This window comes from Aulostomus chinensis, chromosome 13 (assembly GCF_037954235.1).
Source record: "Aulostomus chinensis isolate RoL2024-O1b breed Wild chromosome 13, RoL_Achi_v1.0, whole genome shotgun sequence".
In the NCBI taxonomy this organism is placed as follows: Eukaryota; Metazoa; Chordata; class Actinopteri; order Syngnathiformes; family Aulostomidae; genus Aulostomus; species Aulostomus chinensis.
This window is the reverse complement of record NC_141332.1, coordinates 14,277,244-14,284,832: the sequence shown is the minus strand read 5'-3', so window position 1 is coordinate 14,284,832 and position 7,589 is coordinate 14,277,244. Positions and strand designations below refer to the sequence as shown.

The 7,589-nt window shown below is 42.1% G+C and overlaps 1 long non-coding RNA gene across 1 annotated transcript; it reads left to right on the top strand.

Moving 5' to 3' along the window:
* Nucleotides 1-939: 939 nt before the first annotated feature.
* On the top strand, nt 940-5,442 carry LOC147251005 (uncharacterized). The gene is made up of 3 exons (XR_015119037.1): nt 940-1,119; nt 2,729-2,929; nt 3,704-5,442. It is a non-coding gene; the product is annotated as an uncharacterized LOC147251005 (long non-coding RNA).
* Nucleotides 5,443-7,589: the final 2,147 nt, after the last annotated feature.

Genomic DNA, 7,589 nt, shown 5'->3' with positions numbered 1-7,589 from the left:
ATCCATTTTCTATACCGCTTATCTGTTACGGGTTGGGGGGGGGGGGGGGGGCTGGAGCTTATCCCAGATGACATTTGGCGAGAGGCGGGGTTCACCCTGGAAGAGTCGCCAGTCCATCAGGAGCAATTAAGGGTTCAGTATCTTGCTCAAGGATACTTGGACACGGTCACCGGGGGAAGTGAGGCTTGAACCAGCGACCCTTCGGTTGCTAGATGGCCACTCCACCACTGAGCCCTGACACCCTGGGTGGATATTTACTTCTCCCAAAAATGACTCTCGTGGCCAAAAAACAAATACGTTGTCAGTGACGTTTTTCGAACAACTTGACATGTCACAGTTTCAGGATACTTGGATTACTTCAGATGAGCACCATGGAGGCATTTTAGTCTTAAATTACTCCCCATTCACTTAAATGTTTGGGAGATTACTGCAAAACCTTTTCCTGTGAAACTCCAGCAGTGTTTCACGGTAGTATGATGTATTTTTATGTTCAGGTGAACTGTCCCTTTAGATTGGACTCAGCCGTGATGCATCCAAGCCAAAAAACGAATCAACCTGCCATTTGTTTTTAAGCCGTTTTCATTTACGGGATCATCATAACTGTTCCGACTTACTAGCTCCTCTCTAACCCCCGTGCTCACTAATTGGCTTGGGCTGCTTCCTTTGTGGCCAACTGCGTCACACAGTAAACTTAACCTCAGCCCAGACATAAGTATATTAACATGGTTACGTATAAATAGCTCAGAGTAGTCAAATTCAACCTCTATGTATGTGGAAGTGAGTATTTTAGGCACCTGTGATCTTGTTATTAGTGTTAATTTTAGCTCTGCGGTCCTCAACGAGGAGTGGAAACAGTGACAGGGACCTGTTTTGCCACAAAACACTTCCTGTGCACTGTGAGTAGTGAGCAAACCACAACCCAGTGACGCAACATTCGGAAAAAAAAAAGAGAGAGAGAGAGAGAAAGAGAGCAACAAAGAGGCGTGGAAAATCAGCAATGAGGAAGTTGCTGGCTTCATTTGAAAAAGGAAAATTGTTGACTTGAAACTGTAGATGGATACTGTAAAGTTTCCTGCGGACTTTCCCCTTTCAGATAATCAAATAGGCAAAGGTGATAAGGTGAGCAACCATCTGAAAATACCGCTACTGCTTTGACTGACAGAGGAATTATTTCTGTTGCATAAAATGTTCTACACATAAACTGATTTCAATAGACACATCTTTTTTCTCTATATTGTTCTCATGCCATTGTGCCTTTACGGATACTTTCATTGGACCATTGTTTGCTGTGACCTTCGCCAAGCACACTTTGCACAGCAAAATACGCAACACAGCTTTTCCAGGAGCACAAAAAGGACTTTATCCTTTGTACTATACACACAAATGTGCAGCAGCGTTTCCCCGATAAAGCTCAGAGGAGACAGATTTTTGAAAGTAATCTGTTATATAAACTGCTTATTTATATGAATTTATTTATTTATAAAAAGACATCACTGTGTAAATGTTGTGTATTGTTATGTGATTATGGTATTTATAACTATGATCATGAGCTGCTATAGTCAGAGGAAAAGCAGAACGAGTGCATGTTAAGATATTTTTGGTTCGTTTGTGCCCCAAAAAGCATCAACGAAGATGCACTCATTTGTGTGTATTTGTGTGGGAGTTGGAAGAGAGTAACATAACAGCATCAGTGAATGTACGTGTGTGTTTGTGTGTGTGTGTGTGTGTGTGTGTGTGTGTGTGTGTGCGTATTTGTATGCGTGTGACATAAAGTGTTTCAACGTGTGAAGTTTTTCTTCTGAAACAAAAACGAAACTCATGAATCATCTCGGCTGCATAGACACAAGCACAGGAAGTACCCATGGAACACACACAATCGCGCGCCTATACATGCGCATACACACATCAGCATACAAAACCAAATGCAGAAAGTGATGCACTGGGACAAACAACAAGCCAGAAATAAACCCTAAGTACACCCAATAAAGTGTGAATATCTCAGGAGTATAAATCTATAAAGTGTGTTTCCAGGGATTTTCTTATTGATCGTGAGTCTCAACAATGTAGAACAAGATTTTTCTTTGCAACAGCCACCAAATCTTGTTGATCAATAAACTTTGGTCAGAACCCCATCACAGCGTACTCGCCATTTGCTCTAGAGGACGAGGTTACCATGGTGAGCCTTACACACTGGGGACAGACGTAAGAAAGTGGAAGTTGTAAAGAGTGTGTGTATGTGCACACACACACACACACATATATATATACTATATATATATATATGTGTGTGTGTGTGTGTGTGTGAGACAGGAAGAGAGTGGTGCTCATCCTTGACCCCCCAGAGTCCTTCTTTGTAAACCTTGTTTGGTTTGCTGCAACAGAGCAGAATAGTTGCTCATTATTCCTGTTGTATCAGCCTGGTCCTGAGGGTGACAGCCGTAATGAAAGAGTCCTCTCGCTGACCAGAGGGACAAAAATAAATAAAGTAAAACACACAGAAAATAAACAGCAACAACAGGTTTAGGAATGGATCTCGAGGTTAGAAGAAATTCCCATTAAACACACATTTAATGGAGCTTCATTTGTCCACCTTCACGCCGACTTATGAATCCCATTTTTATTTGAAGTACTTTTGTGGCTTGCATGCATTATTATGAAGCAGGTGGCAGAGACAGTGTCGCCTGCCCCGTGCTTGTCATCAGTTGATGCCAGTTCTCTTTTTCCTCAGATGTGGCCACGGGGACGGCACGCTTGGTTGTCCAGGTGATGGCTACAGGTGGAGACAGAGGGCCTGACCGGACTTGGCTCACTCTGTTACCCCGACTGAGCCAACTTACCATCAACTCAACACTAAACGGCAACGACACCTATAAGCCACCTTCCTTCCTGTAGACCTTTTGGCACATGACCCGAACTGATAAATGAAAAGGTGCATGCAGCCATTTGAGATCAAGATATGCGAAATCAGATTCGCCTCCCTCCAATCTAAGACTGCCGGAATATCTGAGCCGGCACCAGTGGTGTAGGGGGGATTTTTTTTTTTTTTGTTGCTGGTGGGCTGTAAGCAACACAGAGAAGAGATTTGCAGAGACAGCCCATAACAGCTCCCTTGGAACCAATGACTCAGATATGCAGATGTGTTTACTTCCCTTCTGTTTCCCACCTCAACCAGCACACAAAAGGCAGGGGGAATGAAAGTGGCTGATAATATCTTTAAGTGTTTCATTTATATATTTATATGTCGTTATAAAGAATTCATTTTTTACTAAAACTTAGACAGACACTTCAAATGGGTTCTTTGTCTCTCTTCTATATTCCCTCCCTCCCATCTCAGGGTATTCATCTTTTGTCGAAAGCGTAGCGTTGCTCTCTGTTAGTTTCTTTTCTGACACCATGCCAGCAGAATCATCTGCAAAGGGACTCATGTAGGGATTAAAAACCATCAACAACGCCTCTTTAAAACAGAGGCAAAAATAAATAAATAAAGAAAGAAATAAAGAAAGAAACAAAAATGCAAAAATAAATAAATAAATAAATAAATAGAAACTCCAGACAGTTTTGAGAAAACTTGTAGACAGAGAATGCAGATTGTCACCTGACCCTGAGGCTAGGCAGCCCTAAATATAATAAAGAGAAGATAACAGAAGACGACGAGGCGACACAACACGAGTAATGTGTTTTCTCTGCTGGTGTCGTCTGGCAGATCCGCGATGATTGAGTGCTGATGCCTGCCTGGGCCGCTTCAGAGAAGATCGTCTACCCCCCTTCAGCTCAAACACATGAACACACACACGAACACACACACACACACACACGAACACACACACACACACACACACATATTCACAGCCTCGCTTATGAACATGCCAACACAGACACACACCTCCAGTCTTCCTGTTTTCTGAGTGATGAAAACATCAAGGAGTGTCATCATCTCTCTTGTTTTTGGTAGAGGGAATATATCAAGGTAACACTTTTGTATTATGCTGATGTATATGTGGTTTATGTGTGTCTTAATTATAACAGGGTTTAGTGAATTAGGGCAGGATGTGCAATAGTCTCACATTTGCATAATCTCTGTTGAATAAACCTCAGCAGCAAACATGCCAGCAGAAAATCCTACTGTACTACACCACTCCTATAAAGAAAGGCGTGTTTGTGACAATAATGCCTCGCATTTACGAGTGAATTTAATCTCTGTATATATTTTTTTTATGATCACTTTGTATTGTCAGCAGCAGATCCAAACAAACAGGTGCTGGTGACAGAGGAAGTTGATTGGCCTGATTCCATGATCTATTTTCCCAAGACTTCCACACCCTTGCAGCTGTCCTCCAGAATATGGGAACCGTCTGTGTGTACGTGTTTCTGTGTTTGCGGTGTATGACAAATTCACTCCTGGTTACTTGCCAATATGCACTGCAAGGATCTTAATTGAGAAGGAGAAATAATAATAATTTTAAAAAAATCCCCCAGCATTAAGAAATCTACCTTCAGAACTTCCTAGATTTTTTTTTTTTCGGGGGGAGGGGAGCTGATTTGAAATTTTCTTAAAGTTTATGCCTGACCTGCTTGTGAATGAGTTCCTCCGATGTTCAAAGGAGCAGGTTTTTTTCAGGGCTTTTGGCGGTTTTTGCATGGCAAAATGTTTTGAACTGCGCAGTGACAGCGTCGGTCCTGCTGAAGAGTCTCTGTCTCTCTCTGTCTCTCTCTCTCTCTCTCTCTCTCTCTTTCCCTCTCTGAAGCTGTGGATCACTTAAAAAGGGAAGAGGCAAGGGGCATGAATAAAAACTGAAGTCACTTCTCTTAGATATGTCTCTTGATGCTTCTCAGATCTTTAAGTCTTCATCACAGGGAAATGCAGGGTTACTTTAAGAAACTGGAGGACTCTGACTTCCTAATCTGCTGCACAAGACCTGAATTTAGAAAGCGATTTTATACAGCAGTGCCTCCCCCCCCCCCCCTTTTGCTTCTCTCAAAATCTCTATCTGTTTTTATTGATTGACGGCTAGCAACAAAAGTCAACCCCTTTATTCTGATGAATCTGGATGTGTAGAGAAAAATGGGGAATAATGATGTCAAAACAAAAATTTCTATCCCTGATTGTTTATTGTGCACCAAAACAGAGAGAATAAAATAAACAGCAAAGAGAGAAACTGGAGGTGAATTCTACCGGTTTCACTCTGCAGTGCCTCCATCATCTGGCATCACCCAAGTAAATATCAAGGCTGAACTTTGTCACAGTAAATTTCTTTCCTTCCATCCATTTTCTGTACTGCTTATCCGTTAAGGTGGGGCTGGAGCCTATCCCAGCTGACACTGCGCGAGAGGCGGGGTTCACCCTGGATGGGTCGCCAGTCCATCACAGGGCCATCAGGAGCAATTCGGGGCTCAGCAAGTAAATAATAAGAATAAATAAACTTCTTTTATTTATCAACAAAAGGAATACATGTCAAATAGTTTTCTGAGGATCAGCGGTTCTCATTGCTGAGCCCTGTCACTTCTGAAGAAATTCTTAAAAGTGCTGGATTTGGAGCAGTTAGAGCTAAACTTGGGTCTGCACCAAAGCTCATATCTCGTAGCTCCGCAGCCACGGGCCAGACATATTGACTGATGTTTTACGCTTAATGAAAACATCCCCAGCAAATTGAATGTGATTGGATATCACTTATCAGCTGTTGCTCAACATCAGCAGAGCAAAGGAGCCATCTCCTCTGTCTCTTCATCTGTCAGACTGAGCAGCGAATGGTTGGAACTCTTCCTGTCTTACTGATTATTATTTTTAAAACCAAAATGATGCCCACAAAAAAAAAAAGATTTACAGAAACTGCACATCTAAATGCAGTTGTTGAAGCATTGCAACGCTTATGTGTAACAAATATAAAGAGGTTCGTCAGACGAACTCCTGCAGCCACACCTGAGTAGCGCTCATTCATTTTCACACCAATAATCTCCACATATATTTTATGTGAGGAGGAGAAGAAGAGAATGTTGTCATTACTGATGTCGCCTGGTGTCAGCTCTGTTTCTGGATTAAATTTATAAGGGTCACATGGCCTTAAGCCACCAGCTCTCTCTCTCTCTCTCTCTCTCTCTCTCTCTCTCTCTCTCTATCTCTCTCTCTCTCTCTCTCTCTCTCTCTCACTCTGCTGTGATTAAACAGCCCCAATCCCACAGGTCACCCTCTGGAGAAGATAGGAAGCAGCACCCCCTGTTGGGGAGTAACAGCATTTTGTTTTTATGAGGGCAGCAACTTCAGATTGCACCAACAATATTGGGAAACGTTTTTTTTTTTCATCATATATAAGTTCATAAGTCGAGAATGCCCACATAATATAAAAACATATTCTTAATTGTCCTCGAATGCTCAATTTTAACCCTCCGGTGAGGAAGATTCTTATTTCCTTTTCCCGTTGACGCTGCAGCTCCTCGCCCCTTCCTCTGGTCCGCAGAACATCAGCGAACAAACAGATTAATTAGACAACTGATAGCTCTCTCTTAGTGCTGGCCCGCTGAGTTTTGTTTTTCTATTTCATCTCATGTAAGCCTCTAGTCTTTCTCTTTACATTAATGGAGCTTACTTGGTGTAGTGACCCAGGGGAGAAGCAAATGAAGTCTTTCCCTCCAGGGGCACTGCAGCTGTTCCTAAAAATATAGTTTGTTTCATCTATTTAGAAAAGGGAAATATTACACAAGGCAATTCTGTAAGGCCATACAGATTCTTTGATGAAAAAAAGTTAACAGCGTTTTTATTTTTACTTTTACTAAGCAGCTCTTTTTAATCAGAAAAGCTCATAGGTTATGTTGTGCCATTGTCTAATAAAAGGTGCAGCCACTGTTTCATGTTCTTCCATTCAATGTCTGTCAACTCTCTCTGGACACAGGTCCTGGTTGGTTGCCTTGGAAACCAGCATATGACTATTCTGAGCGCCACGGTAGTGAGGAGGAGAGCACAGTGAAGGTAAGTCACACAAGGATCCTTTGGTCAAGCTGATAAAGTGCAATAAAAAGGGCCACGACTCTGCCGTGTGTCGGATTCAAAGGAGAGGAAAAAGTTTTCTTTTCTAAAAGCTCCAAAAATAAAAAACAAAAAATAAAGAGTCCAGGGAGCAAATAGCATTTGATAGAGAAAACAAAGGATGGATTTACAAAACGTTCTGCACTCTCTAATTTCTCTTGGTTGGTTTTTTTTTTCCTGCTTGCATATCATTTTTTGTGCACATTCTCTTGCACATGCAGCCCCCTGCACTATCAATGCCTTAATCTATGCATTAATTACGTGAGGCTTAAGTATGAGCCACTCTTCTTTTCCTGGCGCTCGCTGCACTAAACTATTATGCATGAGTCCAGGTCTGGAGCTCCTCGCTTTTTATTCATGTTTTTTGAGGAGTCTGTCAGGTCTAATCAAAACAACATGCCTCTTACCAGACTATTTGTATAATCTCCGAACCCCCCCCCCCGCAACACACACACACACACACACACACACACACGCACACACGCACACACACACACACACACACACACACACACACACTTTATTTCTGCGGTTTGCTGGTATTAAAACCTAAATGTATCTGTGCTATTAC